We start from the raw sequence: 18,628 nt of genomic DNA, 5'->3' as shown, positions 1-18,628 counted from the left end.
CTATTCTTTACAGTGAAACTGCGAATGGCTCATTAAATGAGTTATGGTAGCATTGTGTTTGTATTGCTTTTTTAAATGCTTATTATTATTTAAATTTAATTATTATTAACCCCTTAAGGACGCAGCCATTTTGTAGCTTAAGGCTCAGCCCGATTTTTTGGATTCTGACCTGCGTCGCTTTATATGGTTATAACTTTTGAACACTGTTACTTATCAAAACGATTCTGAGATAGTTTTTTCCCCACATGTTGTACTTCATTTTAGTGGTAAATTTTGGCTGATAAGTTTTGCGTTTATTTACAAAAAAAAGAAAATATGATAATTTTTTTGAAAAATTTGCCATTTTCGAAATTCAAAATCATTGCGTTTTCAGGCAGATAGATTTACCACCTAAATAAGTTGCTGAATAACATTTCCCATTTGTCTACTTTACATTTTCATAATTTCTGAAATGTCTGGATAATTTATTTTGATGTCACGCGGCTTACAAAAAGAATATCGCTTTTCCGGGTTTTTCAGAATTGACTATTTTGGGGATAAATACAGTTTTGAATGAAATTTTACATATTTAGCATCAAAACCCCCTATATAACCAACCCATTTTCAAATCTGCACCCCTCAAGCTATCAGAAACAGCTTTTACGAAGATTGTTAACCCCTTGAGATCTTCATAGTAATTGAATCAAAATGGAGGTGAAATTTAGAATAGTCAAATTGTTCCCTTATACGTTCATTTAGCACTAAAATTTACACATTTCCAAAATATAAAAAGAGAAAACCCACCATACAATTTGTTCTGCAATTTGGAGTACAAAGACCCCCCACATGTGGCCATTACTTGTTTTATGGGCGCACAGCGAGACGCAGAAGGGAAGGAGGGCGCTGCAGCTGCCAGGATTTTAGTTTCCTCATTGGCCCCTTTTGAAGGCTATAAAATTTTCGCTTTTTCGTTATTGGGGCCATGTGATGCCATTTTTTTTGCGCGATGAGATGCTTTTTCCATTGTTACCATTTTGGGGTTGGTATCACCTATTGTTGAAAATTTAGGAACTTTTTTTGAGGGCAGGAGTAGAAAAGCATCAATTCTGTACTGGATTTTTTACTCTTTTTTTTTTGGTGTTCACCGTATAGACTAATAATCATGTTATCTTTATTCTATGGGTCGATACGATTACGGGGATACCAGACTTGAATATATTTTCTTACGTTTTACTAAATTTGTCAAACAAAACCCTAATGTGGGGAAAAATCTATCATTTATGTATTGCCGTCTTCCAAGTGGCATAACATTGTTACTTTTTTGGCTACGGAGCTGGTTGATGGCTTATTTTTTGCGGGACATGTTGTACTTTACACCAGTATCATGTCGGAGTACACATGGTTTTTTGATCACATTTTATAGCATTTTTTGTGGGATTGAATAGCTAAAAATCATAATTTTTGGAAGGTTTATAGCAGTTTTTTTTACGGCGTTTATCGTGGGGGTTCAATAATGATTTACTTTTATTCTACGGGTTGTTACGGACGCGGTGATACTATATATGTGGGGTTTGTGTTATGATTTAGACTTTTTTTTTAGTTACATGTCTCTTTATATGTTTTGGGGGTTTTGGGCATTTTTAGTGATTTATTACTTTATTTTTTTATTGAATAACATTTTTTTTTTTACTTTTTCACTTTTTTACCATGGGACATGAACAAGAAATCCTCTGATTGCTTGTTCATGATAATATTCTGCAATACTCATGTATTGCAGAGTATTATCAGTGTCAGCCTATGCACTTGCATAGGCTGGCACTGTGCCAGTAAGATGACGTCACAGACGCCATCTTACCGGCAATTCTTGCAGGTAACTCTGGGGTCCAGATCGGACCCCAGAGTTGCTATAGCAACGATCGGCGCCCCCCGAAAACGGTTCGGGGGGGGCGATCGTGGGGGAAAGACCCCCCAGAGGCATGTTAGATGCCGCGGTCGCGCTGACCGCGCCATTTAACGGGTTAAGCACCCGCGATCGGAGTCAACTCCGATCGCGGGTGTTACACTGGGGTGCCGGCTATCAGTCACAGCCGGCACCCCGCGTTTCCCGATGCCGGTTCGGCTCAGATCTTGAGCTGAACCGGCATGGGCTCAGCGTCCGATATATCGGACGCTGAGCGCTAAGTCATTGAGCTCAGCGTCCGATATATCGGACGCTGAGCGTTAACGGGTTAATAATGGTAAAAACACAGATCTTTCTTTTGATTTTTCCCATTGTGTTTGCAATTGCAAAACGCAATGTGGACACATATGGGCATATTTACTTACCAGTCCGTTGGAGTTCACGGAAAATGCATTGTCAGACGATAATGCACTGTGCCCCAATTCACTAAGATTGTGTGCCCGATATCCTGCATGTGTCGCTTCCCCGCTCAGATCTGCCAGAGTTTCCTTAGATTTCCTGACAGAATTTTTCATTGGTGTATGTAGGTACATTAGCTTGCGACACAATTTGAAAGTTAAATCAAACACTCAGTCCAAATCAGTCAGATTGTCCGACAGCACGCCCCCCAATTTGTGTCACATGGAAGCCAGCGCAGCTGTGCCAAAAAACGTTCGCGTGCACCAAAATCTCAACGCAGACACCTGAGCAGCGCGATCCTTAGTAAATGAGCCCCACCGTGTGAACACTGCATAGCGCCATGTTTATAAAATGTTATTGAATTGCATTTTGAAACGCGCATCAGGCGCATACGGAATATCTCCTCACTACACACATGTCTGACTAGCAGGGCCGGATCATAGGGGGGGCTCCCGGGGCGCGAGCCCCAGGGCCCCCACCGCTTAGCCCTTTAAAGGGGCCCCACCAAATGTGGGCGATTCGGGCGGTTGCGGGGTCGCACGACCGCTCAATTCGCCAACGGTGTACTTGGCTCTGGGTACGCCGATATGGCAGAGCGAGGGAACAATAAGTTCCTCGCGCTGCCATAGACGATCGCACATAAACAAAGATGGCAGCCCCCTGCCGCTAGCGACGCAGTGCGTGACGTCTCAGTGTGTGCCGTCACGGCGCCGCGCCATCGCCGCTTGTAGCTTGGCGCCGCCATCTTTGTTTACATCCGACACCGAGAAGCAAGATGATGACCACGTGCATCGGGGGAACGCTGGAAGGTGAGAACAATTTTATTTATTTTTTTTTACTGTATATAGTTAATTCTAGGGGGATTGTCTGTGTATATTTATTATGGGGGGGGGGTTGTATATAGTTGTTTTAGGGGTATTGTATTTAGTTATAGGGGTTGTATATAGTTAAAGGGGAGTATATAGTTATTATAGGGGGTGTATAGTTATTATAGGAGGACTTATACAGTTATAGGGGGTGTATATAGTTATAGGAAGACAGTATATAGTTATTATAGGAGTGTATAGTTATTATAGGGGGACTGTATATAGTTATAGGGGGTGTATATAGTTATAGAAGGACAGTATATAGTTATTATAGGAGGGGTATATAGTTATAGGGGGACTGTATATAGTTATTATAGGGGTGTTAGTTATTATAGGGGGACTGTATATAGTTATAGGGGTGTGTAGTTATTATAGGTGAACAGTATATAGTTATAGGGGTGTATATAGTAATAGGGGGACAGTATATAGTTATTATAGGGAGTGTATAGTTATTATAGGAGGACTGTATACAGTTATAGAGGTGTGTAGTTATTATAGGGGGACAGTATATAGTTATAGGGGGTGTATATAGTTATAGGAGGACAGTATATAGTTATTATAGGGGGTGAATATAGTTATAGGGGGACAGTACATAGTTATTATAGGGGGACTGTATATAGTTATAGGGGTGTGTATTTTTTATAGGTGAACAGTATATAGTTATAGGGGTGTATATAGTAATAGGGGGACAGTATATAGTTATTATAGGGAGTGTATAGTTATTATAGGAGGACTGTATACAGTTATAGAGGTGTGTAGTTATTATAGGGGGACAGTATATAGTTATAGGGGGTGTATATAGTTATAGGAGGACAGTATATAGTTATTATAGGGGGTGAATATAGTTATAGGGGGACAGTACATAGTTATTATAGGGGTGTATAGTTATTATAGGGGGACTGTATATAGTTATAGGGGTGTGTAGTTTTTATAGGGGGACAGTATATGGTTATAGGGGGTGTATATAGTTATAGGGGGGCTGTATATAGTTATAGGGGTGTATATTTATAGGGGGACTGTATTTATTTATAGGGGGTGGATATAGTTATAGGGGGACAGTATATAGTTATTATAGGGGTGCATAGTTATTATAGGGGGACTGTATATAGTTATTATATAGGTGTATAGTTATTATAGGGGGACAGTATATAGTTATAGGGGGACAGTATATAGTGTTATAGGGGTGTATAGTTATTATAGGGGGACAGTATATAGGGGGAGCTTTATATAGCAGTTGCTTGGGGAGCTGTATACAGTGATTGCTGGAGGAGCTGTATACAGTGATTGCTGGGGGAGCTGTATATAGTGATTACAAGGGGAGCTGTATATAGTTATTACTGTATATAGTGATTGATGGGGGAGCTGTATACAGTGGTTGCTGGGGGAGCTGTGTATAGTGATGGCTGGGGGAGCTCTATATAGTGATTGCTGGGGGAGCTGTATACAGCGATTGCTGGGGCAGCTGTAAACAGTGATTGCTGGGGGAGCTGTATACAGTGATTACTGGGGGAGCTGTATACAGTGATTGCTGGAGGAGCTGTATACAGTGTTTACTGGGGAGCTGTATATAGTGATTGCTGGGGGAGCTGTATATAGCGATTGCTGGGGGAGCTGTGTACAGCGATTGCTGGGGGAGCTGTATACAGTGATTGCTGGGGGAACTGTTTATAGTGATTGCTGGGGGAGCTGTATACAGTGATTACTGGGGAGCTGTATATAGTGATTGCTGGGGGAGCTGTATGTAGCGATTGCTGGGGGAGCTGTATACAGCGATTGCTGGGGGAGCTGTATACACTGATTGCCTGGGCAGCTTTATACAGCGATTGCTGGGGGAGCTGTATACAGCGATTGCTGGGGGAGATGTATACAGTGATTGCTGGGGCAGCTGTATACAGCGATTGCTGGGGCAGCTGTATATAGTGATTGCTGGGTGAGCTGTATATAGTGATTGCTGGGAGCTGTATATAGTGATTGCTGGGGGAGCTGTATACAGTGATTGCTGGGGAGTGGTATGTAGCGATTGCTGTTCCCTGTCTGGACTACATTCAATGGGGGCCCCCACCATATTTTGCGCCCAGGGGCCCCCACCAACCTTGATCCGGCCCTGCTGACTAATAACACTAAGTAAGGCTCTTTAGTATTTAGATAAAGATGCATTTGTTCGGTAAGGACCAACATGTTTTGCCATGTTAAGAAATCACTTAGGCCCCCTCCACACTTGCGAGTGTGATGCGCTGATCTTGCCCTGCCCAAATGCTGCAAACCGGAACTGAACTGACATGCTGAATGATAGGTTATTCAGTGTGGGGTTTTGAATTTTGGTATGGTAACATCTAAAAACGCTTCGCAAACACCACGTTTGACCGCACCCACAAAATGCAATTCAAACAATTCAAATGGTCCAATTTACAGTAAAAGAGGAACTCTTATTAAAAGCAATTGGTGAATCTCCGCCTCATATTGTGGTCCCGCTCATCTCCCCAACTTAGTATGTCCCCTCTCCTCTACCCTTTTTATTTCCCCCTCTTATTGTGGCCCAGCTCATCTCTCCATCTTATTGTGATCTCTCATCTCCCTTTTTTCCCCTCTTATTGTGGCCCCCCTAGTATCTCCCCATCTTACTGTGACCCACTATGTTGTTTCCCCAAACATCTTCCTCTTGTAATGTGGCCTGTCTCTCTCTCCTCGTTGCAGTGTACTTAACCCCTTAATGACCGCCCTATCGGGATTCTACGGCGGTCATTAAGGGTACTTCTTCTGACACGACGCCTTTCTACGGCGCCGCGTCAGAAGAAGATTTCGGGACATCGGGTCAGTATAGTGCCGGTGTCGGGCTGTGATATCACAGCCCAGACCCGGCACTAACACCCGGGATCGGAAAAACTCCGATCCCGGGTGTTTAACCCCTTACAAGCCGCGGTCAAGCATGACCGCGGCGTGCAAGTGTGTCCCCCGTGGATCGGACCCCCCCGGTGTGCTTACCGGGGGATCCGATCCCTCCTGCCGCTGCCCCGGGTCCCGACGAGTGACCCGAGGCTGTCGGCTCCTCTTCTCGCCGGGTCCTGGCAGGACCCGGCTGTAAGTAACTGAGCATGCGCAGCATGCTCAGTTACTTACACTATACACTGCAATACAAGTGTATTGCAGTGTAAAGGCTTGAATAAGCGATCGGATGATCGCTTATTCAAGCCAAGAAGTAGAAAATGTAAAAAAGGTTAAAAAAAAATAAAATAAATCTTTTTATAATTTAATTACCCAGAAAATATGGGTCAGGAATAAAATAAAACATCCAGAAATATTAAGGCATTTTGAAGAAAAAGCGGATGTTCATGAATAGATACAAATAGCAATCTTTATTAATTAATTTTGCAAATACAAAGATAAAATTAAAAACAATTAAAAAGCACCCTAGGTGCCATACTAATACCCATGTCCCCAGTGCACAATAATAAGCAAATGGTAACCGGTAAACAGGCTGCAAAGTACATCAAAGAAGCACCATCCATGCAACAAAATGCAGGAGAGGTAATCAGACAAGTGTACAATATATAAGGTGCTAACAATGGCCACCGTTTACCTGGATAAGAGATGTCAATGTTTGGCACTGGGGGCAGTGATCCCCACGCGTTTCGCCTGTGTCACCAGGCTTCCTCAGGGGTGCTTATTATTGTGCACTGGGGACATGGGTATTAGTATGGCACCTAGGGTGCTTTTTAATTGTTTTTAATTTTATCTTTGTATTTGCAAAATTAATTAATAAAGATTGCTATTTGTATCTATTCATGAACATCCGCTTTTTCTTCAAAATCTTTTTATAATATAATTAAATAAATAAATAAAATAAAAGTCCCATAATCTCCCCAGTAACACATAAAATGCAAATACAGTAAATAAAACACAAAAACATACATATTTGGTATCACCGCGTCCGTATTAATCTGTACAATAAATCTAAATCAATATTGAACCCGCTCGGTGAACGATGAAAAAAAAAACTACGAAAAACTTCCCGTAATATACAATTTTTCATCAAACACCATCACAAAAAATGTTCTAAAAAGTGATCAAAAAAAGCTACATTCCCTAATATGATACGACTGAAAAGAACAACTCTTTTTGCAAAAAATAAGCCCTCAGGTCTGACAACATAAAAATACAGAAAAGGCCCTGAAAATTGTCAATAGTAAAAACAATGCGATATTCTCCAATATTGGTTTTGCTCAGGAAAATTGAGCAAAGATAAGAAAAACTATATAAATGAGGTATCACCGCAATCATAGTGAACCAGAGAATAAAGATAAAATATTATTTTTACATTACGGTGAGCGGGGGGGAAAAATGCTAAAAATCCAAAATAAAAATTCATGATTTTGTTTGTATCCCCCTTGAAATAGTTAATAAAATCTCATGAATAAGCTATAGACCCCCCTAAATGAATTATCTATACATTGTATCTCATTCCGTACAAAATAAGCCCTCATATGTTTGCATTACCAAAAAAAATAAAAATGTATAGGTAGTACAATGTGACAATACAAATCTGCTGTGAATGGCGCCTCCATTCATTCTATACTTGGCCGTGCGCCTGTACATAAGTTTACCACCACATATGTGGTATCAGTACACTCGGGAGGAATTGGGCATCAAACGTTGCAGTGCGTTTCATCATATAATTTATTCTGAAACTGTCAGTTTGGCCTAAATGAATGTATTTTCCAAAAAAATTCCATAGTTTCTAAATCGCAGGTCCATATTGTTTTAACCCATGTGAAACACTTAAAGGGTTAATGGACTTAATAGAAGTTGTTTTACATACATTGAGGGGTGAAGTTTCTATAGTGGGGTAATTTATGGGGTTTTACTATTATTTAGGCCTTACAAAGTCACTTGGAAGCGGAGTTTTCCCTCAAAATGTGAGTTTTGGCAATTTTCATGAAAATGAGAAAAATCGCACCTAAAGTTCTGCACCTCATAACATCCTAGAAAAGTGAGAGGACGCATAAAATATCATCCCAACATAAAGCAGACATTCCGTAAATGTAATTTAACAAGCTTTTTGGGTATTTTTACTTCCTATCTGGAAAGCAGAACATTTCAAACTTGGAAAATGAAGAATTTTTACAAACTTTTGCCAAATGTTCACTTTTTTTCAGAACGAATCGCAAAACTTATCACTTAAATTTTATAACTAACATGAAGTACAATGTATCACGAGAAAACATTCTCAAAATCACCGGGATATGTTAAAGCGTTCCGAAGTTATAACCAATTATCGTGAGACATGTCAGATTTGAAAAATCGAGTCTGGTCATTGAGCTGAAAACTAGTGTCGGTGATAAGGGGTTAAAAATAAAAATAATATTTACTTTTCTATGTTTACAAGCAGCTCCTATGCACAACATAGGCCGGCAGATTATGACATCATCATATGGCGCCTGCAGTTCTCACCTTGTTCGAAAAACACTACAACCATCTACATTAACAAACCAGTCATAGGTATTGTCCAGCAATATTTCACTTTATCATATTAACCCTCCAACATTAAGAGTTCTAGTTACTTGGTATTGGGATCGGAGGACGGGCCTAAAGCCTAGCAGGTCTCCAGCAGGTGGTGTGTGCAAGAAAAGTGGAGGGAAAGGCTGATGGAATAAGTTTCTTCCTGGGGCAACCCCTGAGGTGTACATAACACATGTTGTGGCCCCTCAACTCCCCCCTCATATTGTGGCCCCCTTCACTTCTGCTTGAATTGTTCCCCCTAAAATTGTGGCGCCCTCATCTATTCTTCATATTGTGCCTCCTCATTTCCCCACATATTGTGGACCGTATCATTCTCTGGGGCTTCTTGATCTCCCACTCATATTGTTACCCCACTCATCTCTCCCAATTAGTATGTCCCCACTCATCTACCCTTTTTATTTCTACCTCTTATTGTGGCCCAGATCATCTCTCCCTTTTATTGTGATCTCTCATGCCCCCCCTTCCCCCTCTTAATGTGGGCCCCTGGTATCTCCCCCTCTTACTGTGACCCTCTTGTTTCCCCCAAAATCTTCCCCTCGTACCAAAGAATGGACCCAAATATAGAGGAATACAATTTCCTAGATGGAAGCCAAAAGGAACAAAAAGACTTACTGCGGCGTAAACCAAAGAGTTTTAGCTGTATAGCTAAAAAATGATTACTTTTAATGATGTGACTGAAGTGAAAAAGCATATAAAAATAGATAATAAAATGATAAAACAGGACAACACGTTTTGCGCCAGCTACTGGGTGCTTCATGAGGTCAATGCACAAAACAAACATTTGTGTTGTTTTATAGTAAATAACAGGAAGTAACGTCATAATTATCAATACAGGCGGTCCCCTACTTCAGAACACTCGACTTACATACGACCCCTAGTTACAAACGGACCTCTGGATATTGGTAATTTATTGTACTTTAGTCCTAGACTACAATAATCAGCTGAAACAGTTATCACAGGTGTCTGTAATGAAGCTTTAGTGTTAATATTGATTCTTATGACAACCCAACATTTTTAAAATCCAATTGTCACAGAGACCAAAAAAGTTCTGGCTGGGATTACAATGATAAAGTATACAGTTCCGACTTACATACAAATTCAACTTAAGAACAAACCTACAGACCCTATCTTGTATGTAACCCGGGGACTGCCTGTAACTTAATTGATAAAAGAACAAAAAACAAAACAAAAAAAAAAAGTTTCAATAACTTAATTGATAAGCATACAAAAAAACAAACAAAATAAATAAATAAAATACACATTAAAGGATGAATTCTAGATCATTAGTATAATAGATATATTAAATATATTAATCCATACATATAGAGTAAAAACATATATCATATTAAATTACTGAAGTATCTCTTTACTGCTGAAGTGCGCAGATCACTATTGCAGCGTATCAGGACATGATCGTGAAAGGAAGTAGTGAATGGCACGCTGGTGGGACGGATCACTTCTGGAGTGTATCAGGACATGATCGGGAATGAAAGTGATGAGTGGCATGCTGGTAGAAAGCATTGGAACTACGGTGGCTACGGTGGATGAGACTGGACATAAGGCTGTGAATTCTATAGCATCGCGAGGTGGATCAACATTAGCTGGCAGGAGATTGGGCTTATACTACTGCTTCTGATGCCTCGTTAAGGCCTTCCAGCCTAAGGGTACGTAATTTATAGATACAGTACACCTCTCTTCTACATAGGGGCCCTTCTACATAGGATGATAGTTTCGTTGATCTGGTCTATTGGACTAATCATCATAAGTTTTTCGTTCTTATGATGTTTAAAGGCAAAATGCTTAGAGAGTCCATGCTTTAGGTAGTCTTTTTTAATGTTCCCTTTATGGCCTGTAATTCGGTCATGCAATTGCTGAGTGGTCCTACTGACATACTGTAGAACGCAGGGGTACTGGATTGACATGTCATCGTATTTTTGATCGGAAACAGTTCTTGTGTGACATTGGACTTAAACTGAGTGCCATTATTATTGATATTAGGGCAACAAAGACACATTTCCTGATTTTGGGAATTGTGATTCTTGTCTGTAACTTATCACTTTTATTGTTGCAAAGCTGTTTAATTTGACTGGGAGTCAGCAGGTTTTTCTTAATGAGGGGGCTCTCCTGTACGTGGTTACAGGCTTCTTTGTAATGCAAGTTTTCAGTAATTGATCTTTTTCTAATAGATGCCAATGCTTTTTTAATATATTAGCGATCTCTTTGAACTTATCATTATATCTAGTGATAAAATTGAGGTTATATTTTTCGTTCTTTTTCATACATTTTTCATTTTTTGACAAACATTCCTGTTGGGTAAGACCTACAGTTTTCTCGTTGGATTGTTTTCGGATACGGGATGGATAGCCCTTTTCCAATAAACGGCTTTTGAGGAATGTAGCTTGTTACTTAAAAACAGACTGGTATGTACAATTCTTTCTAACCCTTTTATATTGACGGAAGGGAATGTTATCCCTCCATTTTTTTAAATGGGTACTACCGTAATTGAGATAACTCTTGGTGTCCACCTTCTTAAAATGTGTGGATGTGGAGATGGAACCATTGTTAGAACATAATCTTAAATCTAAGAACGTAATAGATGGAAATTGGAATTCTGTTGTAAATGAGATCACCCAATCATTATTGTTAAGGTATTTAGCAAAAGACAGTAGGTCGAGACAGGCAGCACAGGATCTGAGTCGGGGACGTAGCGGGAGGTCAGGACAGACACCACAGTATCGGAGGCAATAATGAAACCGGGGTCACAATGGGAATTCGGAAACACATCAAAACACATGGAACAGCATTCTCTTAGATACTAGGAACAAAGATCCGGTAGGGGACACAAGAAGGGGCAGGAATTTACCTTGGCAGGCGGCTAGCCAGCGGCAATTATGGGCTTGGTGGCCCTTTAAATCTTACTGAGCCTTTGAGCGTGCGCCCTAGGAGATGGTGACGCGCGCACCGGACCGTGGGGAACGATGGGGTCGCCGCTGAAGCCGGGAGAGGTGCACCTGGGATATGGGTCGCAAGGTCATGGCGGTGACAAATACATTGTTTGGTGGAAAGTGATAGCAAATAATTGTTTACCCTTTTCAGGATGATAACTATTATGCTTAGATGCACTGTAAAGAGAAATTAGTGTATATTTATTGTAATATGTATTACAATGTATATGTGTGATTAGTGCTTATTAAAATATTATATAATACAATTTTAAACTCTACCTAAGTGTTACTGTCACCGGTGCTTACCCGTGCCCCTCTGTGCCAGCCAGGACAATTCCCAACTTCGCACCTGTCCTCGTTCCTGTCTCCGGTCTGTTGGCACACGTCCCTGGCTTCTAGGAGCGTGCATGATGGCTTTAGCAGACACCAATTAGGGCCAGCGCCCACCAAAAATTATCATTTTTACCTATTCAATCTTACAAAAAATGCTATAAAAAGTGATCAAAAAAACATATGTACTCCAGAATGAGTACAACATCAACCAGCTCCGTAGCCAAGAAAGTAAAAATGTTATGCCACTTGGAAGACAACAATGCAAAAATTATAGATTTTTCCCCACATTACGGTTTTATTTGACAAATTTAGTAAAATGTAGGAAAATATATTCAAGTCTGGAATCCCCGTAATCGTATCGACCTATAGAATAAAGATAACATGATTATTAGGCTAAACGGTGAACACGAAAAAAAAAAAGTCAAAAATCCAGTACAGAATTGATGCTTTTATACTCCTGCCCTCAAAAACGAGTTCCTAAATTTTCAACAATAGGTGATACCAACCCCAAAATGGCAACACTGGAAAAAGCATCTCATCCCGCAAAAAAATTGCCATCACGTGGCCCCAATAACAAAAAAGCGAAAATTTTATAGCCCACAAAACGAGGCAACGAGAAAACTAACTAGCTGCAGGGCTGTGCCACGCCGTGCAACCAAAAAACAAGTAACGACCACATGTGGGGGGTCTCTGTACTTGGGAGAAATTGCAAAACAAATTGTATGGTGGGTTTTCTAATTTTATCTTTTGGAAATGTGTACATTTTAGGGCTAAATAAACGTATAACCGTCACAATTTGACCATTCTAAATTTCACCTCCATTTTTATTCAATTACTATGAAGTTCTCAAGGGGTTAACATGGGTTGATTATATAGGGGGTTTTGATGCTAAATATGTAAAATTTCATTCAAAACAGTATTTATCCGCAAAAGAGTAAATTCTGAAAATACAGAAAATCGCTATTCGATTTGTAAGCCGTGCAACATCAAAATATATTATCCAGACATTTCAAAAATTATGAAAATGTAAAGTAGACACATGGGAAATGTTATTCAGCAACTTATTTAGGTTTTAAATCTATCTGCCTGAAAACGCAATGTTTTCGAATTTCAAAAAAGTGACAAAAAGTGACGCAAAACTTATCAGCCAACATTTACTACTAAAATGAGGTACAACATGTGGGGAAAAACTATCTCAGAATCGCTTTGATAAGTAACAGTGTTCAAAAGTTATAACCTTATAAAGCGCGGCAAGTCAGAATCCAAAAAATGGGGCTGAGCCTTAAGCTGTAAAATGGCTGCGTCCTTAAGGGGTTAAACTGGCCTTTTCCTGCACACCTTCCCGGATCTTTGTGCCTCACAGCCTTAGAAAAAGCTTGTTTGATGCCTCATGCTATTGATCTGCATTCCCATTGAGACCTTGGTTCTCCTATTAACTTTGATCCTGTTCCGCCTGCCTTGATCTATTGCTACGTTCCCGACTCTGATCCCATTCAAAAAGACGCAAAACTTATCAGCCAAAATTTACCACTAAAATGAAGTACAACATATGGAGAAAAAACAATCTCAGAATTGCTTTGAATAGTAACAGAGTTCAAAATTTATAACCATATAAAGCGAAGCGTGTCAGAATCCAAAGATAGCATGCTCGGTAATGGTCTGGTGCTCAAGCATCGGTATATCGAATATATAAAAATAGAAGATCTATTGAAAGAAAAAGTAACACCTGAAAGTATATTAAACAGTAATGATAATCAGGATGGAAACAGAGAAGAAAATGGGAATAAAATAATTTTTAAAGTTACAAAAAATTATTACGAAACATTGGAATATTCTCAAAAATGACAAAACACTACACACAATGTTACCAGACAGACCACATATAATCGATACCAAAGCTCCAAATTTGGGCTTACAAGTGGCCCCCTCTATTAAACAGAAATCAAAAACCTCCACATCTGACAGTTGGCCGAGTAAAGAAGGTTTTTACAGATGTGTATCTGCTGTAGGAAGATTTTGTTTCCAAAGAAAATCGTTCAAATTACACTGACAATTAATGGACATAAAATCAGTGGAGTAATTTATTTGATAACATGTACTTGTAATAAACAATATATTGGGAGAACAATTAGATCCTTGAACAGATGCAGAACATCTGAGGAATATTAACTCCTTAAGGAAGCAGCCTATTTGTAGGTTAAGGCTCAGTCCTTTTTTTTAATTTGACCAGTGTCTCTTCTAATAACTTTTTAACATTTCAAGATATCCCTGTGATTTGGAGAAAGTTTTCAAAATTTAGAATGTTCTACTTTTTAGACAAGGAGTCACACCACAATTGTTTTTGGGATTTGCTCTGATATTTATTTCCATAATTTGTTTTACGTTTCCATTTTTCTTACGGATGTGAGAAGGTTTCAAGTTTTAGTATTAACTTCTCAGATTTTCTTGATGCATTTTATGAACTTTACATCTCATCCTATTCAAATCAGCATTTGAGAAGTCTATTAACCCGTTAAATATTTTTCCCGAAGCAAACAAAAATGGATTGGAAATTTCAAAATTTTCAATCATTTAGCCCTAAAATGGACACATATATACATCCCAAAATTTGTGCCCTGCTTTTTCTGAGTAAGGCAATACCAGACATGTGGATGTCAATAGCTGTTTTGTCGCACAGCGATGTCCAGAATAGAGTTATTTCTATTGGGTTTTGGGAAGGCCAATTTGGCTTCAAATGTTTTGTGGTGCCACAGTGTACTTGAAGAGCCCCTGAAGAAACAGTAAAATAAAAAAAAAAACAAAGATGTCACCATTTTTGACTAGACCCCTCAAATAATTCATCTGGGGCTGTGGTGAGAATTTTAATCCCGAACATGCAGGTCAAAATTGATATGCAAAGTAAATGGTGCATAGTAAAAATTGTGTTTTTATCTCAAAAATGTCATTTTAGTGCCTAATATATTGTGCCCCACCCATGGCAAATTAGACCAACGCCAAAAATCACTCTGTGGGTTGTCCCGAGTACAGCAATATCACACATGTTCCAATAATTGACAGGCTGGGCACACGGCAGGGCTGAGAAGGGAAAGAGTGAAATTTTGATTTTCCAGCTGTTTTCACACGTTTGGATTTGGAGTGCCATGTCATGTTCGTAGGGCCCATGAGGTGCCAGTGCAATAGAAACCCCTGAGAAATTATACCATTTTGGAAACTAGACCCCTTTAAAGAATTCATCTGGAGTCAAGGTGAGAATTTTAACCCCCAACATGCAGGTCAAAATTGAATGCAAAGTAAATGGTGCATAGGAAAAATTGCATTTTTGTGTCATTGTAGTGACAAATGAAATCAGCCCAACTCATGCCACTGCAGAAAAACACCCCAAAAGTCACTCTGTGAGTTATTACGGGTATGGCAATACCCCATGTGTGGCAATAGTCTACAGGCTGGGGACAAGGCAGGGCTGAGAAGGGACAAGCAAAATTTAGCTTTTGGAGCACCATTTTCACTAGTCTGGTGTTGGGATGCCCTGAGGTACCAGTGCAGTAGAAGCCCCCAAGTAGTGACCCCATTTTAGTAAAGGGTGCCCCTCAAAGTATTGTTCTAGGGTTGTATGAGCATTTTAACCCTTAAGATGCTGGTCCAAATGTAATACAACGTGAATGGGTCAGTGTAAACATAGCATTGTTTTTTTCTCAAATGTGTCATTATAGTGACAAATGAAATCAGTCCAACTCATGCCACTGCAGATAAACACCCCAAAAGTCATTTTACTAGGGTTGTATGAGCATTTTAACCCCTAAGATGCTTGCACAAATGTAATACAAAGTGAATGGGTCAGTGTAAAAATTGCATTATTTTTTCAAATGTGTCGTTGTAGTGACAAATGAAATCAGGCCAACTCATGCCACTGCAGATAAACAACCAAAAAGTCATTCTGCGGGTTATTACGGGTATGGTAATACCCCATGTGTTGCAATAGGCAAGATGGAGACACGGCAGGGCTCGGAGGAGAATGGCATTTGGAGCACAGACATTTCATTTTTTTTTTTACATCATAAAACAATTGTAGATGCCCTTAGGGATCAGAACAGAAGAAACCCCTGAGAACTGATCCTATTTGAAAACTACACCCTCCATGAATAAATCTAGGGATGTAGTGAGCATTTTAACCACACAGGTGGACCCCAAGGATGATGCATAATGGATAGTGCATAGTACAAAATATCCATTATGTCATCTTGTGCCCAGCTCCTGCCACGGGAGACAAACACCCCAAAAATCATGATGCGGGTTCTCCCTGGTACAGCAATACCCAATATATGGCAATAATCTACAGGCTGGGCAACACGGCAGATCACATCAGGGAAAATGCGGCATGCGGCATGATGTATAAGCTGTGTGAGCTGTGTTCATCAGGGTACAATTACATATCCAGGGACGTGTGATATATCCGGAAACAATCCTTCATGCATAACCCTGGTTTCTCGAGGCATGTGTCACACTGATAGATGGTTTGTGTTTTATGCCCCTTTTGGAGCACACTCTTCTGTGTCCTTCCCTTGCTGGCTGTTTGGAGAACTTCTCCTGGAAAGTGCTGCCCTAGTACAATGCGTGATGTGGCCTAGCTTTCTGACGTACTAGCACTCCCCCCTTCCTGGTCTCTAAAAATCAACTTCTTGACTACCACCTCTTGAAATTCCAGGAAAGTTCCCCTCTGGCCGGCACATCAATGTAACATGTAAGCATTATAAAGTGCCATCTGCATGATGTGGTCCCATTCTTTATTCATGGATGTGTTTTTAGGCAAGACTGTGAGAGAGCCGATTCCCTTGGCTGAGAAGCAACGCCACACATGAATGGTTGCAGGATGATTTACAATTGGCATGCGACAAGACTGTTGGTATCGCTCACCTTGTCTTCTCCGAACAAGCTGTTTTCCAGATGTTCCAAACAATCAGAAAGGGGATTCATTAGAGAAAATGACTTTACCCCAGTCCTCAGCAGTCCACCCCCTGTAGCTTTTGCAGAATATCAGTCTGTCCCTGATGTTTTTTCTGCCCTCCTTGACACTAGGCCTTGCTCAAAGAGTCTCCACAGTCTCACAGTGCGTGCAGATGCACTTACACCTGCCTGTTGCCATTCCTGAGCAAGCTCTGCACTGCTGGTAGCCCGATCCCCAAGCTGAAACACTTTTAAGAGATGGTCCTGGCGCTTGCTGGTCCTTCTAGGGCGCCCTGGAGCCTTTTTGGCAACAATTGAACCTCTCTCCTTGAATTCCTTGATGATGTGATATATTGGTGACTGAGGTGCAATCTTTCTAGCTGCTATACTCTTCCCTGTTAGGCCAGTTTTGTGCAGTACAATGATGACTGCACATGTTTCTTTAGAGATAACCATGGTTAACAGAAGAGAAACAATTATGCCAAGCACCAGCCTCCTCTTAAAGTGTCCAGTGGTGTGATTTTTAATCATGACAGACTGATCTCCAGCCCTGTCCTCATCAATACCCACACCTGTTTTACTGGAGCAATCACTGAAATGATGTTAGCTGAATGTTTTAAGGCAGGCCTGCAATGAAGTTCAAATGTGTTTTCGAGGAAAAAGGTCATTTTCTAGGCAAATATTGACTTTGCAATTGATTGCTGTTAAGCTGATCACTCTTTATAACAGTATATGCAAATTGCCAATATAAAACCTGATGCAGTAGACTTTGTAAAAATTAACATTTGTATAATTCTCAAAACTTATGGCCATGACTGTACACATAACATCGTATTATCAGTGGGTTACCTTGCAATATATTATTACAGCTGTTTGCCTAATCACCTGCTACAGATATAGGGCCCTATATTCCGTGAACATGAGCCTCCTGGACTTTGATCCATTCACGTGTTCATAAGAAATGAACTGTGCGCTCATTTTTTTATATGTTTTATTAATTTTTTTTCTTTTTCTTGCCTTTATTATTAATGAGATTTACTGCACAAATTTGGAAAATGTGGAAAGAAGACATATCGATCATGTTGTTTTGATAATAGACTTCACTATTATTTTGCCGGCATTCTTCATTTGGAATCTACTAGATATTGTCACAGGTGCCCATGCAACCACACCCGTGCCCCTCTCCTTGGCGGTGTCCCTTCCGGATCTTTCAGCTACATGCCATTGAGAAAGCTTCCTGTGAGTCTTACCTGTGTTCTGACCTCCCGTTCGGACCCTGCACCTGTCCTCAACTTTGCTGCCAGCCCTGACCACCTGCTCTGTCTCTGACTTTGAATCATTGCCGACTGCCTTGACCATCTGCTTGTCCCCGACAATAAGATTGCTTGCTGATTCTGTACCTTGACCTTGGTTGACACTGTGGACAAGTCACCCCTGTGGAACTACCTGGTGGCACCTCGCCGCAACAAGACCAACCCACTTTGCTACGGCTCTGGTGAAGGCCGGGTGCCACTAAGATTCCGTTCCAGGTGTCAGCTTGTGTCATCGTCCGCGGTGGTCCACGGGGTTCACTACTCCAGAAGTCTGACAGTAACATCCGGTCATGGACTCTGCCAAGGTTCCGCTTCCGAAACTGGCTGATCTTAGCACTGTTGTAGTTCAGCTGTGCTAGCAGATTACTTCGCAAG

The 18,628-nt window shown here is 40.5% G+C and overlaps 1 protein-coding gene across 5 annotated transcripts in view; it reads right to left on the bottom strand.

The window, feature by feature from the left end:
* LOC140077099 (coagulation factor VIII-like) overlaps positions 1-18,628 on the bottom strand; it is an 810,463-nt gene that overhangs the window by 340,530 nt on the left and 451,305 nt on the right. The gene's annotated exons all lie outside the window — the stretch shown is intronic.

The sequence above is a fragment of the Engystomops pustulosus genome, chromosome 9 (assembly GCF_040894005.1).
Source record: "Engystomops pustulosus chromosome 9, aEngPut4.maternal, whole genome shotgun sequence".
Classification (NCBI taxonomy): domain Eukaryota; kingdom Metazoa; phylum Chordata; class Amphibia; order Anura; family Leptodactylidae; genus Engystomops; species Engystomops pustulosus.
This window is presented reverse-complemented; position numbering and strand designations above follow the sequence as displayed.